The sequence below is a fragment of the Hippocampus comes genome, unplaced genomic scaffold, assembly GCF_001891065.2.
Source record: "Hippocampus comes isolate QL1 unplaced genomic scaffold, H_comes_QL1_v1.1 scaffold104, whole genome shotgun sequence".
NCBI classification, from domain to species: Eukaryota; Metazoa; Chordata; class Actinopteri; order Syngnathiformes; family Syngnathidae; genus Hippocampus; species Hippocampus comes.
Window position 1 is genome coordinate 3,623,270 of NW_017806072.1, and position 19,336 is coordinate 3,642,605.

Below are 19,336 nucleotides of genomic sequence, written 5' to 3' on the forward strand. Positions count from 1 at the left end.
TCGAAGCACGACATCAGCTGAGCAACGCTGTCTTGTGTGGTGATCGAGGGGAGGTCGAGTTCGAGACAGTGAGTGAGTGGAAAAGAAAGCCACCAGGTCTTTTACTCGTCTCATTTTGGAGCAAATAGTCCTACCTTTGTTATATTTTCTCATATACTGTACCTGTACTGTATGCCGCAGTTTTTGGGCAATATATTGTTGCACTTTGTTGCTTGTGTTGTCACCAATGTATGTTGTTCATACAGGACATATACCATAGTTATCTCACTGTTCTCATGAAAAAAAGTATGGTAATACTTGAATGCTTTTGTTCTGTTGATGTTTGGTATGGACTGTCAACATATCCGTTTTTTTACATGTACCATATCTTGTGCTGACCCGGCCCACCTGTCAAATTTAGAAATCAATGTGGCCCCCGAGCTAAAAAGTATGCCATACGCAATGCTGTGTATTGTGAGTCCGATGCACAGTCAACGTGGAGAAGACATCTCTTTTCGATGGCCGCCGGATAATGTGTGGCTGATTCGCGTGTGCCCGGACGTGTGCGTGCATGTGTGAACGTTGCCGCTCACATGGCTGCCAGACGCGTCCATGCCGAGGGGCGGCCCGACGCCTTCGTCGCAGGGGGAAACACTTAGCGAGTGTTACGTCAATGGGGCACCAGCACTCTTTTCCACTTACACACGTGCGCTTTACTTAACATATCTTTACCCACTTTCTCTTGTTCTTCAGTGTCTTTCATGTGTGCTGCTCTGAAGTGACATCAGCACTGAATTGCACGGTTTTCCATGCGTCACAAGGGGATAACTCCCAATAACATTTTAAGGGACTGTCTACACACAGAAGAATCTTGCCCTTATATAAATCTGAGTCAGGCAGCCTGGAAGTACTTCTCTCCCTGTTTAATTTACACCCCGCCCGCGCCCCCCACTTCAATTGAACCCTTCGTCTTTCATTCCCGTTAGCCTGTCACGCAACTGGAAGTACGTAGTCAAGGTTTCCCTCACAATAGCTTAGTGCCACAAAAATATTTTCAAAGGGCAGCACTGTGGTGAGTGGTTAGCGTGTACACCTCACATTTCTGGGGTTCAGGTTCCGAATCCCGGCTCTGGCCTTCCTGTGTGGAGTTTGAAAGCTTTCCCTATGATTGCGTGTGATCCACAGGCCAGAACCATAATTGTTAGATTAAGTGAAAACTTTCCTGCACTTTGACCACTACCTTGTAGTACCACTTTACTTTTTATTGAGATTCTCTGTCTTCTTCTGTATAGCCAAGAGAAACATAAACTCAAATCTGAAGAAGCCATTATCACATTTACACATGGGCCAAAATTATACCAGATATACCGCACACCACACCCCTAGTACATCTTGGGCTACAGACAAATAATCATTCCCGTTCACATTCCCACCTATGGACAATTTAGAGTCTTCAGTCAAATTAACATGCATGTCGAGAACATAAAACTCAACAACAGCATTTGAAGCATTCTTGTGTTACATCTCATTACATTCGGCAAGTCTACTGAATGTTGCATACATTATCTGCAGATGCATCATGAGTGCAAATGGATAGTGTACAGCGGACATCAGGTAGTCGTGTGTGTGTGTGTCTGTGTGTGGGGGGGGGGGGGAAGAATCGTATGGCTTGTGTCAGCAGACTTCAGGTAATCCGTTTTAATGCAGTTCGTGCTGTCATGGCCATGTGTGTGCGTGTGTGTGTGTGTTCCCAGCAGACTGGAGGGGATGTCTAATTCTGGCAAATCACGAGAAAAATAAAGAAAGGCTTCTCGGTGCTCATGCTGCTGGAGCCAAAAACAAAAATTGCGCAAGCGGACATTTTCATAACACTGTTGTAAATTCGATGTGATTTAGATTATGCTCACAGAAACAAATACCAAAAATCTTAGAGCTTTTGATTCATTTGAATTACTTGCTACTGCCACCTACTGTTGAAGTGAAGGTACATTACTTTGCATGCAAGGTTTCCCAACCTCTCTTGGGCTAAGGAACATTTGACATGAGAAAAATCTCACGGCATACAACAAATGCCACAAAAGATCACAGCACAGTATACTGAAATTATGATGATGTGTGGTGATCATAATGGAAGTGGACAAGCTTTTGATTGTTCAGTCTGTCACTATACACTTTGTGTGGACAAGCTTTTGATTGTTCAGTCTGTCACTATACGTCGCTGGGATAGAGGACGGAAGGTACAATGTTTTGAGTATATAAATAATAATTTTAGGCCACTTGAGAAAAATGTGGTATTTTCCTGTAATATGGTTGTGGATCACTGGCTGTCAGGAGTAGGTGTTCTCAAGGATTCAACAAAGTGATCATCCAAAGGAAAATAAGATTTTATCTATAATACAGTAACACTCATTAAGAACTACAACATCTGAGAGGTATCCATTTATTAATATCCAGTGGGATGGAAGTGAGGCAGCAGGGCGGTCTAGTGGTTAGTAAGACTGCTTCACAATTCAAACGTTCAGGTTTTTAATCTCCGTTTGGGTCCTTTTTTGTGAAGTTGTGTTCTCCCCATCCTGAGGTGGGTTATCACCAGATACTGATTAATCGATTGAAGACTCCAAACCGTCCATGAATGGGAATTGTTGTTTGTCTATACCGTATGGCCTGAGGCTGCAGCTGGCTCACGACCAGTCCAGTGTGTAAAATGTTAAATGCTGCATTACAGTCCTTATGTATTTTTGTCTTTGTATCTCCCTTGATCAGCTCCATCAGCACTGTGTGCCCCTGTCAAAACACACACTCATGCCCGGACGTGTGCATACACTGCTGCTTTAGTCAGCAACGGTGCACACTGCAATGTGTATCCGATATCTCAGCGTCTGCACCTCCAAAACCGCATCCCTCAGGTGAATGTGTCAGTGCTGACGCCATCCCAGATATTTCCTTGTTGTCTGGAATTTTGCTTGGATGCAGATTCAAAAGTAAACTCAGTGTCAGGTTTTGCATGGTGGTGGTTGGTAGGACCCCAAAAAGCAGGCAAGGCAGGGAGGAGTCGGATGGAGTGACCAAGATGTATTTAATAAAAATACAAACAGGAGCACACTGGAAAATTACGAACTACAAGTGCTCAAACAAAGTCCTGGAAATCACAAAGAAGCCAAAGTAACAAAAGAAACCTGTGCCATAAAACAAAACGTGACAGGAGCGGAGAACACAGATACTAATACTCACACTCATAATGACCCAACAAAGACGGACAGAACTCCGGGAACTAAATACAAGCAAAGTGATGAGACGACGACACCTGGACAAGAAAGACCCTTATGTGTGTTGCCATCCACAGCCATTATTTTTTTTCATGCCTAAAGACTAATAAAAACACTTGAGAAAATATCCTGATGTAGGTTATTATTATTTGTGCATGAAAGGGTTAAGATATACCTGTAGTGGTTCACTTATTCCTATCCATGTGACCAGTAGTAAGGATTAAAATACGTTCCATATCAGATTTGCATGATGCTTTTGTCATTCATCAAGTTAATAATGAGTCTTTTATTGTGTTTATCACAGTAAGGGCAGCGCGGTGAAATATGTGGGTTGAGTTTCTGCCTCACATTCAAGAGGCTGTGGGTTTGCATTCTTCATCGGAGTTCTCAAGCTCCCCATTTGCTTGCGGGGACTTTGGTTTCTTCCTTACTCTGGTTTCCTGCCACAATCCAAAAACATGCATGTTAAGTGAGTGTGAATCTATTGTATTCCCCGATAATTTACTGGTGAAATGTCCACCTCTGTGTCCCGCCTCACGCTCAAAGTCAGCTCTCTTGAGCAACTGACCAACAGTTGAATCTACTTGTAGGGATGGGCAACTGGCGGCCAGCCACTCCCCCCAGAAGCACTGATGAAAAATGGTGAACCCTCCAGCATTGAACTTGTCCATCCCTACCCTACATCTTCAGAGATGTGCCTGTAAAGTAAGATTTTATGATGGTGATGACTTTAAATTCCAAGGAACACTCTGTAAATGCAGCAAACTTTACTCCGAAAACAGCATTTTTAGTCACTCACGTCTTGGTTTTTCAGTCCATATTTGTTGATTTGCCCAATATATGGTAGTATTATTCTAAAGAGTTCACATGACACATGGTACAAACCCTCAAAGGTACTGCTTCCGAAGGTGTAGATAACCTGTAGATGACATAGTACAAATCTTGTCTGCTGACAGACTGCTCGTTCTCATATCTTTTGTTACCCTTTAGCCACATGCAAGCTATTTCTGTCAAGTTGCCTCTGGCTGGAAGTGAATCATGTCTGATCTGCTTGAAAGGCAAAGAAAAGGGGCTGGGGGTGATTGGGGTGTCGCCATGGAACATTTACTGCATTAAAACAGCATGTTTTTACTGTTCCGCTCGTTATTCGCCATTTGATTCGCCAGAGGCATGATTGCTTTACTCCCCCTTTTTGAAAAGCCCCAATTGTTATTTGTGGTGCCAATGGTGCACCATTCCTTTTGCTTTCCTTTTTCATCCCGTATTTTTCAAGCCAATACACTCTTGTTGGCGTTGCATCAAGAAATTGCCTCTTTCCAGCCACCTCCTCGACCCAGCATGATTGCTCTGGAGCCAGGTACTGCATAGTCTGCAGACATGACTAATGTGGCTTAGGCTGATTCATAGACGCGCACATCAGCCGTCAGTGTGGAGCCGGGGGTGACACAAGAACACACAACACAACAACACACACCGTGAAGAATCAACGTAGAAATGGACAGACTTGGTGGTGCCAACAGTCACACAAACGATCATTATGAGTGTCTCTGTGTATAATGCGGGCAGTATTAATAGGCCAACTCCATTAGATGAGATCAGGCTGCTAACTGTAAATGACACATACTGCATATTTCAACATAAGGAAAATGATGCCCATTTAAATCATCAGCTATTACGTGAAGGCCAACAAAAATACTTTTTAACCCTTTCATGCACCCTGGAACCTGATAACATGAAAAGCTGTCCACTTTAGTAACCACTGTCCCTAAAAGGGTTAAATCCACAAAACCTCCTGTAATGTGGGCCAGTGTGGTTAAAGAATGGTCAGCCATCTCTGCCTCACGGTTCTGAGCAACTAAAGTAAATTAAACCATAATAAAGTCAAGCTACTCACCTTTTGAATGCACCTGACACACATAAGAGACTGGGAACAGGAAAGTGTTTTTAGATCTATTTGCCCTTTGGCATTTTAATGATAAATAAACAGATGACCATTATCGTTAAGCAACACTTGAAAGCCAACAAAAAAGGCTTTATAATTCCCCCAAATATCTGGTCTTCTCTTTTGTAAATTTGTTTGTTTGTTTGTTTGTTTGTTTTAATGGCTCGTAGTACAAAAATGTTGGTGTCCAGGGTGACAGCCTAAGTGTGAAATCAAACATCCCAATTTTGGTATTTGTCTGTTTCTAAAAATGTGTCTTGAAATGTTCTGCGATTCCTCCCCACCGCACTGTTCTTGATCCTTAGGCTATTTTGATGAAGGCATGTGACAGTATCCTGATGTTTTATGACTTGCAAAACAACACACATGTCTGCTTTTATGTGTACATTATTGTGTAGGGCAAAAGTCCTGGGACAAAATTACATTTATTTTAGTAGTTTGGTTTGCATGTACAGTACTTGAAGCAAATCATTGGCCGTATGACACATGCCTTCGAACACTACATGGTGATAATCCTTTCGACTGTGCGGGTTCAAGAAGAGTGCAGTTGCTGGAGGCAAGATGGATGTATGTAGTTGTTGTTAGTTGCTGTCTGGCACAATCTGAGAGGTAAAAGAATCACCTCACAACTCTGCACATACAACACTTGTGGGAGCGTTTTGGGGTTTTTTGGACAAAGATGTCTTGCAGTTGTGGTAGTGCCACAGTTACGGCATCCATCCATCCATTTTCAAGAGCGCTTGTGTTTGTCAAGCAAGCTGCAGCCTATCCCACTGACATTTGACAAGAGGCAGGGTATACCCTGGACTGGCCGCCAATCAGTCACAGGCCACATATACTGTAAGAAAACAACAACTTCAACTCACATTCACACCTATGGACATTTTAGAGTCTTCAATTAACCAAACATGCAAGTTTTTGAGAAAAATACCTTAAAAGCACGGGGAAAACATTTTCCACACATAAAAGCCCCACCAGAGGCTCAAAGCCGAAACTCAAATATTTGCGCATGCGCCACAAGACTCAAATGACCCACAATATATAGCAAGTGATTGCTTTTTTATGGGTATTTACAGAAGAAAAAAAGTCCAAATTTTAATTTGTGCGCCTTTAATGTAGATTCACTTTGTGCCACACATACCCGGCCAATCACTGGGGACACAAAGGCAATCAACAACCATTCAGACTCACAATCACATATAGGCACAATATAGGGTGATCACTTAACCTACCATGCATGTTTTTAGAATGCGGGAGAAAATTGGAATGCCCAGAGAAAACCAATGCAGGCAAGCAAGAACATGCAAACTCCACCCAGAGATTTAAAAAGATTGATGTTTTTCAAGCAGGTGGGATGCGCAAAAGTATATACTTGTATAAAAAAATTGTATTTGGTCTCTGTATATCACAGGTGGTGGATCTATAATGTATCCCTGACTGTAAACAGAGGTTCATTGTACTGTATTCCTGTATTGGAACCTTCTTCCACATTTTCACAAAAATGTATGGTTTCTTCTTTGGTTGACTCACCAATCCTATACAAAGTTTTGTGGGATTTTTTTTTTGTTGTTGTATTTATTGTGCGTGTGCGTGTGTGTGTGTGTGTGTGTGTGTGTGTGTGTGTGTGTGTGTGTGTGTGTGTGTGTGTGTGTGTGTGTGTGTGTGTGTGTGTGTGTGTGTGATACTGTCATTGCTTTCATTCTGTCTTTTTATGAGGAGAAATATGAATGAATGAACGAGCACCACTCCGAGTGACCACTCGTTCACTTTTACATCAATCTGAAAATACAACTTAATTGCTACACATGTGTGTGTGTGTGTGTGTGTGTGTGTGTGTGTGTGATACTGAAAACTGTATCTGTGTCTGTAACTCATTCCTAAATGTCAAAATGGCTACTGTCAAAAAGGTCATTAAAACAACAAAGCTTGTGTTGGCCTTAGACTTTTGCAAAGTAAAACAGACGCATTTGTATAATCTTAGGAGCCATCAAAGATGTATTATTCATGCAAGAATTGTGTCTCGGTTTTAATCCCTGCTGATGGCTCTTTGATTCATCGCTGCCAGCTATGAATAAATCACATTAGTCACCCCACAGTCGATACCTGCAGCTGCAGAACTGATCTATAGTTACACGAGTGTTCATATGAGTCCGCACGTTGAGTGTTTTTCAGATGCCCCAATAGCTATGTTGAACCTCTTTGACAAGGGGAAAAAAACATATCAAAATTAAATCTGGAGTGTGTATATATGGGTGTCACACTGTCTGACTCGGCATGACTAGCAGTCACGCAAAAAGTCTAGGCCAAAAGAAAAACTTCTGACACTTCAAACTGTCACAAAAGTATGACAACAAAGAACTCTACGTTCATATTTGTAATGTTTTCTTACCTCTCCCAATGACAAACATTTCGACACAGTGCTTATTGTTTGAATAAGAAAATGACAGCATTACAGATTTCAAATTGCAGCATACTGTACTCTCCAAAGTCATATGGAGAAAAAAATGCTTACATCAGACATCAGGCGCCCATCACTGTGTGTCTGGGTAGATGCATCATAATCTGTAACATCCTGCTCGACAGCAGACAATTTTCAGATTTGATCTTACAAAGCATGTGATGGATTAAATATGTAAAATGTGTTTAATTTTATCTTTGGCTTTGTGTGAGTGCGCATGTGTGTGTGTGTGTGTGTGTGTGTGTGTGTGTGTGTGTTTCTACCAGAGAAGGACACTATAAATTACAAAGAGGAAAAGTGTAACAATAACCATAGAGCTGAAATTTTAGAAAAGAAGATAAACCACTTGTTCTTGTCATGGTTGTGGGTGAGGGTTAGATTTGGGCTAGATGGGAGGTATACCCTGGACTGGTCACCAGCCAATCCCATGGCATAAATGTCATATTTATTTGACTTACTTGTTCTTTTCAACAGATGGTCAATGGATTGCACTTATGTAGCACTTTGTCTTCGCCAACGGGTGCCCAAAGTGCTGAACAAAGTCTCACATCCAGACTTAAATACATCAATGGATGGCTACTGCCATGCAAGGCGCTGCCAAGCCGACAGCCAGCAAACCAGGGTTCAGTGTCATGCTAATGGATGCTTTGGCAGTGGAGAGTCAGAGACAGATTCAAACCGGCGAGCCATCAGTGGACTCTATGTACTCCGGTATCCTCCCACATTCCAAAAACATGCATGGTAGGTTGATGGAGCACTCAATATTATACCTTGGTGTGACTGTCAGAGTGAATGGTTGTTATTTGTCTATGTTTGCCCTGCAATTGACTGAAGACGGCTAGGATAGGCTCCAGCACGTCCGCGACCCTCGTTAGGATAAGCGGTTTGGACAATGGATGGATGGAGGCTTAGGAATCACAACACACTTCGATGAACTTCGATGAGGCACACAATTTGTACTGCACTCTGGGAACACAGGAATTTAGTCATATCTCTTTTCAGCTGCATAAAGTTTGATGTTATGGAATGGGAAAATATCGACCTGTACACGACCCATTATTGATGAGCGGATGGATTTCAGGAAGTCACCTTGAATTGCTAAAAGGAGCATCTGACCAGTGGCTGGCTCCATTTCCCACAGTGGGCACATCTATGGTGACACCTGGACCTTTGGATGCAAAATAATACAGTAGTTGGTAAACAAAGCTCAGTGGATGCCTGATCAAGGACACTGCTGCATACACGATAGTCAGCAGAGGGAAAATAGTGTGCAATATGAGTTCATGTAAAGGAGGATACTATTAATGTGATTCAGACTGTGATTGATTTACATTATCAAAGGTGACGTAACCTGATTTGGTATGAAATTCTGAACGCGCAGCTACCTAAGTTAATGCAGTGTTATTCCTTCATCATCATTACAGAAAGTATTTCTATGAAAACCATTACCCCATAAATCCAAAATCATCAAATGAAAAAAAGCTTGCTCTCTGTACGGACCCAAAAAACGTTGTACCAGATAGTGTAAACTTCAGCACTGATTGGCCAGGTCACATATTACCCCACACTGCCATCATGTGGCTATATATATTGAACCACTTTGCAGAAGATTATTTTACCGCGCCTCGATAGCTGATCACATTTGGAACCACGCCCCCCTCTTACATCTGATTGGAGGCCACCAGGGCGCTTATGTCTCAAAAGGCCAATCGTGTGACTCTGGCCCATGTCAACAGGGCTTCTTTTTTCAGTGCCTAGTTGTTATTTATAGTACAGTAGTGTGGGGAAAAGAGGGTTGCTAATGATGGCTTATAACCCTGATTGGGAGAGCAAACCTGATGGTGTATGCAAATTAAGTTATGATGTCATCAATTTGCGGACTATTTCCATTTTGTTCAATGTTTATTCCTCAAGTTCCTCCTTCCTGTCTCGGCCTGCCGGATTGTATCAGTTGTAACAGTACTACCTTTGCAGAGCAGAGGAATGTGGACAATAAAGAAATTGAATTGATTTAAAAACACACCTTTACAAGAATTGTAGTTCAGTCCCATGAATAAATATGTATGTACATTGAAAAAAAAGCATGTCATATTTTACTACAACACATTACATTGCGGGCCTCACAGATGAGAAGTCCTGAGAAGAATCTGAGCTCACATGTTGTCCCTATCCTAGTTTTCTCCAGATACTGTATTCCACTTTTCTCCTATATTCCAAAAACATGCATGTTAGGTTAATTGAAGACTTTTCTGCTCCCTGATGACTCTCTTGTATCACCACTTTTCTTCTTAAAATGTGATTCTCTGTCTTTACCACATTTATACATCCAATTAAAAAAAAAACAAATCACAATAAAGTGGCCAGACTGTAAATTTCAATGACGTAGAGTGAGTGTGAATGGGTGTTTATTTATATGTGCCCCGCAATTGCCTGCCAACCAGTCCAGGGTTCATTCCAAAGTCAGCTCACATAGCTTGCAGCTCACCCCAACCTTAATTAAAGAAAATTGATGTCTACTGTAGATACATGTGTACAATGCAGTGCATGCAAGCTAAAGTAAATAAGGTATGAGAAACTGCTGCAATGGCTCAATATTCCAAGCTGCCATAATAGACGTACTGTTAAATGATGCCCAAATAGTTTCAATTAAAGCTGCGCATTATGATATGTTCAAAAATTATTCCAGAATTGAATACTAAAATGAAGGGGGAAAAAGTCTTTGTGATGAGAGGTTGCATAATGTACATGCAATTTTTTTAATGCTGATTTCTCAACCCTAAATTAAAAACTTTTATGGGGTATTCTCATTAAATTGATGGTGTTCATCTGGCTGAGAGAAGTCGAACAGGTGGATGCACTGTTACTGATGTGACAAAGGCATAAAACACGGTTTATGCTTTGGGAAGGCAGCCTGTGTGTGAGCTCATTTATGATCATTTAACTGTAAGTTACTGTGCGTGCCTGCCACATCCACCGCTTTACGGTGAGAGGTCAGTGCACATGGATGCCTTCCAGAGGAGAAATATGGCTTCCAATGACATTTCGCTGGGTCTTGTTTGATTGTGATGAATGCCACGGGAAGCTCACGACAGACAAAGGCATTAGTGCAGTGGTTCTTAACCTTATTAGAGGTAGCAAACCCAACCAGGTCATATGCACATTCATCGAACCCTTCATTACTGAAAAATAAAAATTCAAGAAGTCTTCCTTCAGTTTTGCCGGTGTGAGACTAGAGTTGCTCAACTTGGCATGACACATCATGCAGATAGGATGCTGAGTCCCATCACGTTCCGTGAATCCACGTGGTACATATTCGTCCGACCACTTACTAAGCCAACTAAATTTCCCGCAGCACTGATTGGATAAGCAATGTAATGTGATCATCCAGTCAGTGATGGCCAAGCGGGCGTCATAACTAATTGACATGTTGAGTCGGGTATGTCTTAACCTCCATGGCAGAGGCTGCGTCAAACCCTTGAGACGGGTTCACCAAACTCAGGTTAAGAACCACTGCATTAGTGGCTCCATTAGGTATGCAGTCTATCGTTTTTGTTACTTTATTCCGCCTCAAGATGTCATGGGATATACAGCAGGAGAGACAGAATAAAATTGCTTGCACATGGAGTTTGCGGCAAAGAATGGTCTAAATAGGACTTGGAATATATCATTTGGGCACAATATAAACTAAACCGTCTTTGCTTTGCATAAAAACATTTAGCTGAACAAAGCCATGGTTACAAATACTTATTACAATTATTTTGTTTTGTTTTTTAACCTTTGAAATACTAGTCATACATTTTTACCTTTAACAGCACCATGATGCAGTGGACGCTCTGAAACACTTTCTCCATAGGACAAATGAACATAGTTTTGCACGGTGTCCCTCAAGTCATGACAGGTAGCAATTGATGGCAATGTGTAGTTATTGAAAACAATTAGTATATTTTTTGTCATTGCAGTGTGCAAAGAAACTGGGGTGTTCAAGTTCATCGAGTTCCTGTCAATCTTGGCAAGCGCATCAACATTGGCATCACACAGAAATGTTCCATTTCAGTAAAAAAACATGCAGTTAAAAATGCAATTTCTCAAAGATTCTGCATGCATATTTTCTATGTTTTCTAGACTTTAGACGTTACCATATAACATACATCCTGTATGTTATATGATCATTTGTGTCACTATCATAAAAGCATTTTTTGTTATCTCGTTTTCATTGCTTTGGGTCAGAACCACGTATAAGAGAGTAAAACAAACATAACAGTTACTGCTGCAATCACATGCCTTTGGATGGCAACAGTGGCTAGAAGATTAGATTTGGCCTCCACACTCCGAACAGAATCATTACATAATGCGTCTGCACCCACGGTTTTTCTTCTTCTCGTTTTTGAATGAAAAACTTTATTGTGCGAATGTCAAGTGTGTCAAGCATTCACATGACAATTGTGCATCCAAAAATGTGTGTGAATGTTAACTCAAGTATTGAAACTAATGTTTGTTTTTCTGCAACAATGCTGAATGCCTCGGCCTTTCTATGTTTGCATATTCTCCTTATGCTCCTGTTTTTTTTTCCTTTCCTTTTGTTGTAGGTATTCCACTTTTCTCCCACATTCCAAAAACATGCATGTTAGGTTAATTGAAGACACATTTGCCATAGCTGCGCATGTTAGTGTGAATGGCTGTTTGCTTAAATGTGCCCCATTGCCTAGCTACCAGTTCAGAGTAAAACCTGCCTCGTGCTCACAACCCCAATGTGGACAAACACTTCCATATATCTTTCTTTATCTACACTGGGTTGGAAAATGCTTCTGTAAGGACTTGGGCTTTTGAACCAGAAGTGTTTCAAGGTAGCATCACCACCTCCCAAGTTTGCTTGCGTGCCTGCATGTGTGTGACGTGCACTAAAAATAGTACAAATACTACATTATAAGAATGGCGACTGTAAATTCAGTCCTCATGAGGAATTCTAATCAGAACATAATGTTGCGTCTTTGGGTTTGTCCCATTTGGGAGTCATCACAGTGAGTCAATCGCATGATTCGTCTAGCACCATTTTTATGTGAGAAGCCACTTTTTAAAAATGCGTATTTACTTATTAGGGTGAATGTTGGGAATTGAAAACCGCGGCATCTGAATGAAAGGCAACAGAATGTTGCAAAATTAGTACTGCATATGAGAATATAAATAAAATGAAGCTTCTGAAGGCATGGAGAACAAACTGTGCAAAATTCGTTTTGAGTTCCCTAAATATCATATCCAAGAAGATCAAAGGCGAGATCATGGATAGAAAAAAAACAAGGATGGCACAAGCACATAAGAGTATCAGATCACAGCACTTCCAAAGGTCGGCTCGGTCTGACGTCATCCCAAAAAATACTCGCAGTCGCTAGGGGGCATATTTGCATTGTTTCCCTATACCCCCCATTATTATTATAGTCCACAATTCATCGTGTTCTTTGGCATTTCAGCTAACCTAACAGTATTTAAACGTATTTTCATCCATCCATCCATCCATTTTCCAACCCTCTTATCAAACGGAAGTAATTTGCAGTGCTTAACTTCACAATCAATAGACAGCAAACTGAATTGATTACGTCATTACACGTATTTACAAGCAAGCAAACAAACAAACAAACAAACAAACAAAAACCAAGCACAGAACTAATGAGTAAATTCACGCTCCACAAAAAAACTCGTTCGATGTATGCTTCAAAGCATCAAATGTTGTCTAGGGGTTTCGTTGCCTCCAACGTTCCCCCAACGACGCACAGGCGCTGCAAAGTGCGAATGGCTCGGCTCTGTGTTTACTTCCGGACCTCGATGTGAGAGTTGCTCGCAGGCAGAGAAAGCAGCAGCGGCAGGCGGCTTCGCTGGACCTTCAAGCTGTCAGCTAGCAGTCATACGAGCTTTCATGACAGAGGTTACTGGGTTTGGCTCGACGGCATCCCGACACTCAAGTCTTCATTCAGCGCACCGGTCCGGAGCCCCTCGGCTTGCGCGCCCCAACCCCGCTCTGCGTGCTGCGTTCCCCGGCTCAAAGTCGCTCAATACTTCCAGGCTGCCCCGCTGAGCAGCTGCCTGTGATAGTGCCTCTTCATGCTCGGCGCTAGCAGAGCAGCACAAGGACGGTCACTCGGAGCGTGAGCGCCGTTCTTGGTCTGGACGGCCGGGGTGGAGAGTCAACTGACCCCCGGAGAGAGCGACGGGACTCGGCGACGCGAGGCAGTCGGCCGGATCTAGTCGAGGGGGTCGCCTCCGACTCCTGGCGTTATCCCCTACTAGCTAGCCTTAGCTAAGCTAGCTCCAAACAACACCATGGACTGGTTAATGGGGTGAGTACACATCGCTTCCCCTCATTTTACACGTCACCTGCTCCCAGTTTTATTGCTGACACTTTGGGCTTGTCACTGCTTTATTTGTCACAATTTCGGTTGACTGTCGTGTTGCATTCTCTCACATTCTAGCCCGGCGAGGCTAGCTCGATAGCAAAGCTTGCAGTGGGTGGGCTTCACCTGCAATGATAAAGCGACCAAACCAAGGACCGAGAGTTTTTATTTTCGTATCCTTGCGGCGTCTTGCCCTCTGTCCTAAAACGACAGCACCCACATTAGGTCCTGTCTTTGTCATAGACAGTTTGCTGCACGGTGTGCTTATTTATAGCAATGATTAACACAGCAAAGTGGCTAACATTAGCAGCGTCCCGCTAAGGGAGCTATGCCCAGCTGAGTGCAAGGTGCTCCTTCTCAGGCTGCCTCTCTTCGCCGGTGGTTCTCAACTGCCGTCACCTTAAGACCCGCAATTGCAAATTGTCGACGCATGTTTATACAAGTTAAAAACAAAGACAATGTACTTTTAAAAGTAGCCGATGAAAACACAAAACATGCTTGCATTTTCAAAGTGCCTTTCAGAGCATTACTAATCTGAGGACTGCATCTCCAAAAAATGAACTCAGTATAATTAAACATGACAATTGCAAAAAATACAGCCAAAAAATTTCACGTATATCTTGGCCCTAATCTCTTCTTTTTAGAAAAGTCCCTGACCTGACATGGTTTGTGTAGTCCAGAAGTGTGCTAAGTATAAATACATGCCCCGTTACACTACAATAATGTTTCTGATGCATGGCTGTCAAAATATGCTTTTTTTTCAAATTAAGGAGGAATCTGACACAGTATTTTATTGTACAGTGCGTTCTTAGTTCAATGGCAGTGACGTATACCAACATTGTACTTAAGTCTGAGCATGTTGTAGACCAGCGATCATCAACCTGTTTGAGACAGAGAGCTACTTCTTGGGTACTGATTAATGAGAAGGGCAACCAGTTTGATACACAACTTCAGAAATAACACATTTCCTCAAGTAACTTTTCATAATATTGTTATCGCATGTCATTTTTAATAGATAACAAATCATGATACAGCAATACTTTTCAAAATAACCAGGAAGCAGCACCATAATAACATGTACAACTTAAAAAAAATAAATGTCATCCAGTGTTCATATTTTCAAATGACCACTACTACAACATTCCTTGAAGATCATACTGTAACATCACTGGTGAGCTCTTTTTAAAACAGGAGCGGGCTACATTACCTGGTGCCTTAGGCCATCACCAACCATATCTTTGTCCAGTAAGAAAGTCACAATTACAGTTAATTTGAACTTAAGTCTACTATTCAATCATACTCATTCAGGTATTTGAATGGATAACAGTAAGTACGGCGTTCAGCTGAGTGTGCCTTCTTGTGCCACATGACAATGTATTCATTGTGCGCTGTTCACAACCCTAAACTGTCATAGCTCTTACTGTCACAAACAAGAGGACCCACTCATTTTTTTTACCTACCCGTCCACAACCCAGACGAAATGGGTCCGTGACCCACCTTTTGGTCCCAACCAACCAGTTCAGAATCACTGCTCCACGCTACTGCTGTCAGGAGCCATGCTAACCCACCCAACGTGGTTTCCCTGAGACCTGTCAAAAGTCCTGTTTTGTTTGACTCAAGGAATGACTGGCTGAACGACATATTTAACAAAACAATGGACCCATTTTAATATCGTAAACTAGTTTTGAGTACCTTCTTAGTGTGCCGTCTTGAATTGTGTCTGATACCATTATATTTTTACTCATAATTTTGGGTAAGGTGTGTCCATGCTGAATTTGTTCCACTACGGAGTAACAATTGTGGGCCATCATTTTCCCGTTTGACCAGTTATTCAATAATTTAAATGTAATTGTGGTTATCACTGTTAGATGTGGAAGAGTAAGTGTTGAGTCAATTTGTTGTGCTGGCTGTGTAGAGTATTAGCAGCGTGCGTGTGCGTGTGCGTGTGTGTGTGTGCGCGAGCGAGCGTGCGGGCTCGCACCACAGAGCAGTCAGGGCAGGGCAAAGGAGGGGTGGAGGCCTGCTGTCTGGCCTGTTTCTCCACCATGTGACATTTTGGCTGAGAGATAACGCTCTGCAAAACACATGCAACCACAATATCAGCGAGTTCACACCAGTTCCATTTTTTATTCGTGTTGCGCATTTTGGGAATAACCCAGCTGCTGGGGGGCAGTGCCCTCCCCTGGGGGTGCACTGTTCCCCAGTGCCGGTCCCAAGCCCGGAGAAATGGGGAGGGTTGCGTCAGGAATGGCATCCGGCGTAAAACTTTTGCCAAGACGACCATGCGAGTTGGTAGGACGGTTTACAGGGGCGGATGGAAATTACTGACTCGCTGTGGCGACCCCTGAATTGGGACGTGCCGAAAGGAGAAGAAGAAGAAGAAGTTGCGCATTTTGGGAATCACAAAAGTTATTTTATATTTTATTTTTTGGTGGACACACAAGGTCACTTAGAATCCAAACAAAGATTACCTGCTTGGTTGGGTTTCTAATTCTTGCCTGCAGCAACATGTCTCTCAAGTTTTAAAAGGCAACCCGTCTTGTAAAAGTGACGCATGTACTTTGATACTCACTCGCTGAATTTTAGGGCATGACAAGTGGCATCAATACAAGGGCAATTGGAACGATTTTCGTTGATTCAAGGACATTGTCAGCTATTCTGTTGAAAAGATTTCAGATTGTTCTCCAATCCAAGTGAGCACAGTGTGATGATCAAATGAGCAAAAAGTTAAAATCATTATGCTGTGGTGCTTTTTCTCCTCTGCTAGAGCTGAAATGTTACTCATTTCCTCACCAGAATGATGGCTGCATGAAGGCGTGTGCGTGTGTTGCTTACATTCGGGTTTAGATCGATGTTTCTCAACCGTTATTCCTCCGATGCACATATTTGACATCAGGAAAAACACAAATGTCACTTAAAGTGCAAACACAACTCAATTATCGTCTAGTGGAAGATTATTTTAATTGTTCTGCCTGTGACTATATGTTTCTGTCATCAAACATAACTACATATGTAGTATTTCTTGTAAATAATAATTTATGACCTCTTAAGTGAAATTGAACAATTTCCCACGGCACACCAGATGGTCTCTCACGGTACACTAAATGCTGCAGCACACTAGGTAGAAAGCACTGGTTTCTGCACTCTAAAATCATCGTGTTCGCTTCCTGTTTAATGTGAGAAGACATGAAATGTTGGAAAACCTTTTCTTTACTTCCTCCCTCGTTTGCAGAGGAGGTCATGATAACATTGCCAATATCAATGACTCAGCTTTTTGCCTCACTGGCTGCTGTACAATTCATGAATCTGTCCACAATTTCTTGTTGATTTATTAATAATGTTCAACTGCAACTATTAAACCCCAGTAGAAGTAATAGTTACTGATTTACTTAGTGATTGTTTGGCAAGTCAAGAATAACAGCCACTCATAAGGAAGAGAGATCACGTTCAGACAGTCAGAATGGTTGTCTTTATGGGCAACCCTGGGGCTGCATGCGGCCCGTCGGCTGCATGTTTGTGGCACCAGAACTGCTAAGGCCCTTTCCAAGATCATACAAGAGCGGGCGTTCTCAGAGGAGTCGTAAGCCACACTTAACACATTGAACAACATCAGTCAGTCAAGCGGACGCCTCATTGAAGTCACACAGCAGCATTCACAAATATTGGGACTCGGTGCATACACAATGGGGCCCGCATTATTAGGTGCCCCGCCCATTTTGCAGAAAATTTAAGACTTCTAAGTGTGCTTTATGGTCATGAAAATACGTTAGCTAGTGGAGGGCTAATTCTCTCTGAGGTCCAGCGACCAAGTTTGCAAACTTCCTTTGTGCTAGCACGGCGTTCGAAGCCAACAGCGAAATAACGACCAAGACGGTGATGCACAGCCGATCAGGGGTCACCAACCTTTTTGGGTACTGATTAATGCAAAGGGATACCAGATTGATGTCTACTTCGGAAATACACACATACGTACGACGTCACACCCTCGTAGCTATCTAAAAGTTTCTGTGCCATCAATATGCTTGATTCATTCTTATTCAAATCCTAAAATTCTGATTCCGCATTTATTTATAATGGCTGGTTCCACCGATTCGTGCACAGCTGTACTAACAGCCAAACTTGGCAATTGTAATGACAGCAAAACATGCTGGAAAATTCCTCCTCTTACCACCACATAGGATCTCAACAGTGGCGCAACATCAAGCGTCACTGACAAACAAACTGCAAATTCCATAATGCAGCGCTTCATGCGAACAGTCATACTTTCTGTATGTTTGGAATTCATCTCATGTCACGTGTCTGCTGATATAGCCTGATAGCATCTTTTAATTGTTGACAGCTTGTGTTTGACTGCGTGTATGCGATTTGAGGCGGTTCGCTTTCAGTACACAATCCAACCTTGAAGGTCAAACAGTCTTTTCTAACGTGCTTATCCCGCTCTGATTTATTTTGATTGCAAAACACATTCCTATATCAAATGATACAAGGGAAATACGGTAGTGTGTTGAAAATTCATCCCGTTCCCATCAAAGAAAATCTTTATTATCTGTACATTTTATACTACAGTAGTATTATGAGTATGTTAGCTGTGCCGAAACCTGTGGAGGTACTACAATATATAAAGGAAGAATGAACAAAAATAATGTTGCGGAAAGAAACCTAGCCTGGTAAGAGAGGGTCATGATGGAGTATTTGATGAGGTTTCTAAGCAATGGAGACTTTAGCAGGTGCTGGGAGAAGGAGTGGCATAGTTTACGAGAAAGCAGGAAGCTCCCGGAAGAATCAAATGGAACTGATGATAACACTTCCCTAATGGTGGCAAGATCAAGGAGGAGATGATGTTGAAGCTCACGATATGTGACATAGCTTTGTTTCTGTGCAAGAGCAGCTGGGAGGTAGTGTGCTTCAATAACCCTTGTTGTTATTTTTGCACTTGCCACAATTTGTTTGCGCGGCAGACACTACCCAGACAGCATTATTTCAAAGCTGAATGACCTCATTTGTCTAGTTTCATATGTAGACAGGACGTCGACTCTCCAGAGAGATGCGCTACGCCTAAATGTGTCTTTTCCTGCCCGGTGAAATGGGCAGCCTTTGACAGATGTTTAATTCCCTTGATTTTGAGTGATGGCTCGCTAATGCGGAACTAAGAGCGAGGGAATGGAAAATGCAGCAGCTTGGTAGAGTGAGCTACAGGCCGCCCAACTCAAGCCAGCCGTAGTCTGAATGAACCTTTAGCTTGCTTTGCATCTCCTGTGTCCTCATGCTTTACGGACACTGTAACGTATAACTGCATCATCGCTTTTCT

At 42.3% G+C, this 19,336-nt stretch overlaps 1 long non-coding RNA gene across 1 annotated transcript in view; it reads left to right on the forward strand.

Moving 5' to 3' along the window:
• Positions 1 to 11,700, forward strand: part of LOC109530319 (uncharacterized) — a 14,092-nt gene extending 2,392 nt beyond the window's left edge. Inside the window, exons 2-4 of the long non-coding RNA XR_002170991.1 lie at positions 3,836 to 3,950; positions 8,120 to 8,386; positions 11,605 to 11,700. This is a non-coding gene — a long non-coding RNA (uncharacterized LOC109530319). The remainder of the gene's footprint in view (positions 1 to 3,835; positions 3,951 to 8,119; positions 8,387 to 11,604) is intronic.
• Positions 11,701 to 19,336: the final 7,636 nt, after the last annotated feature.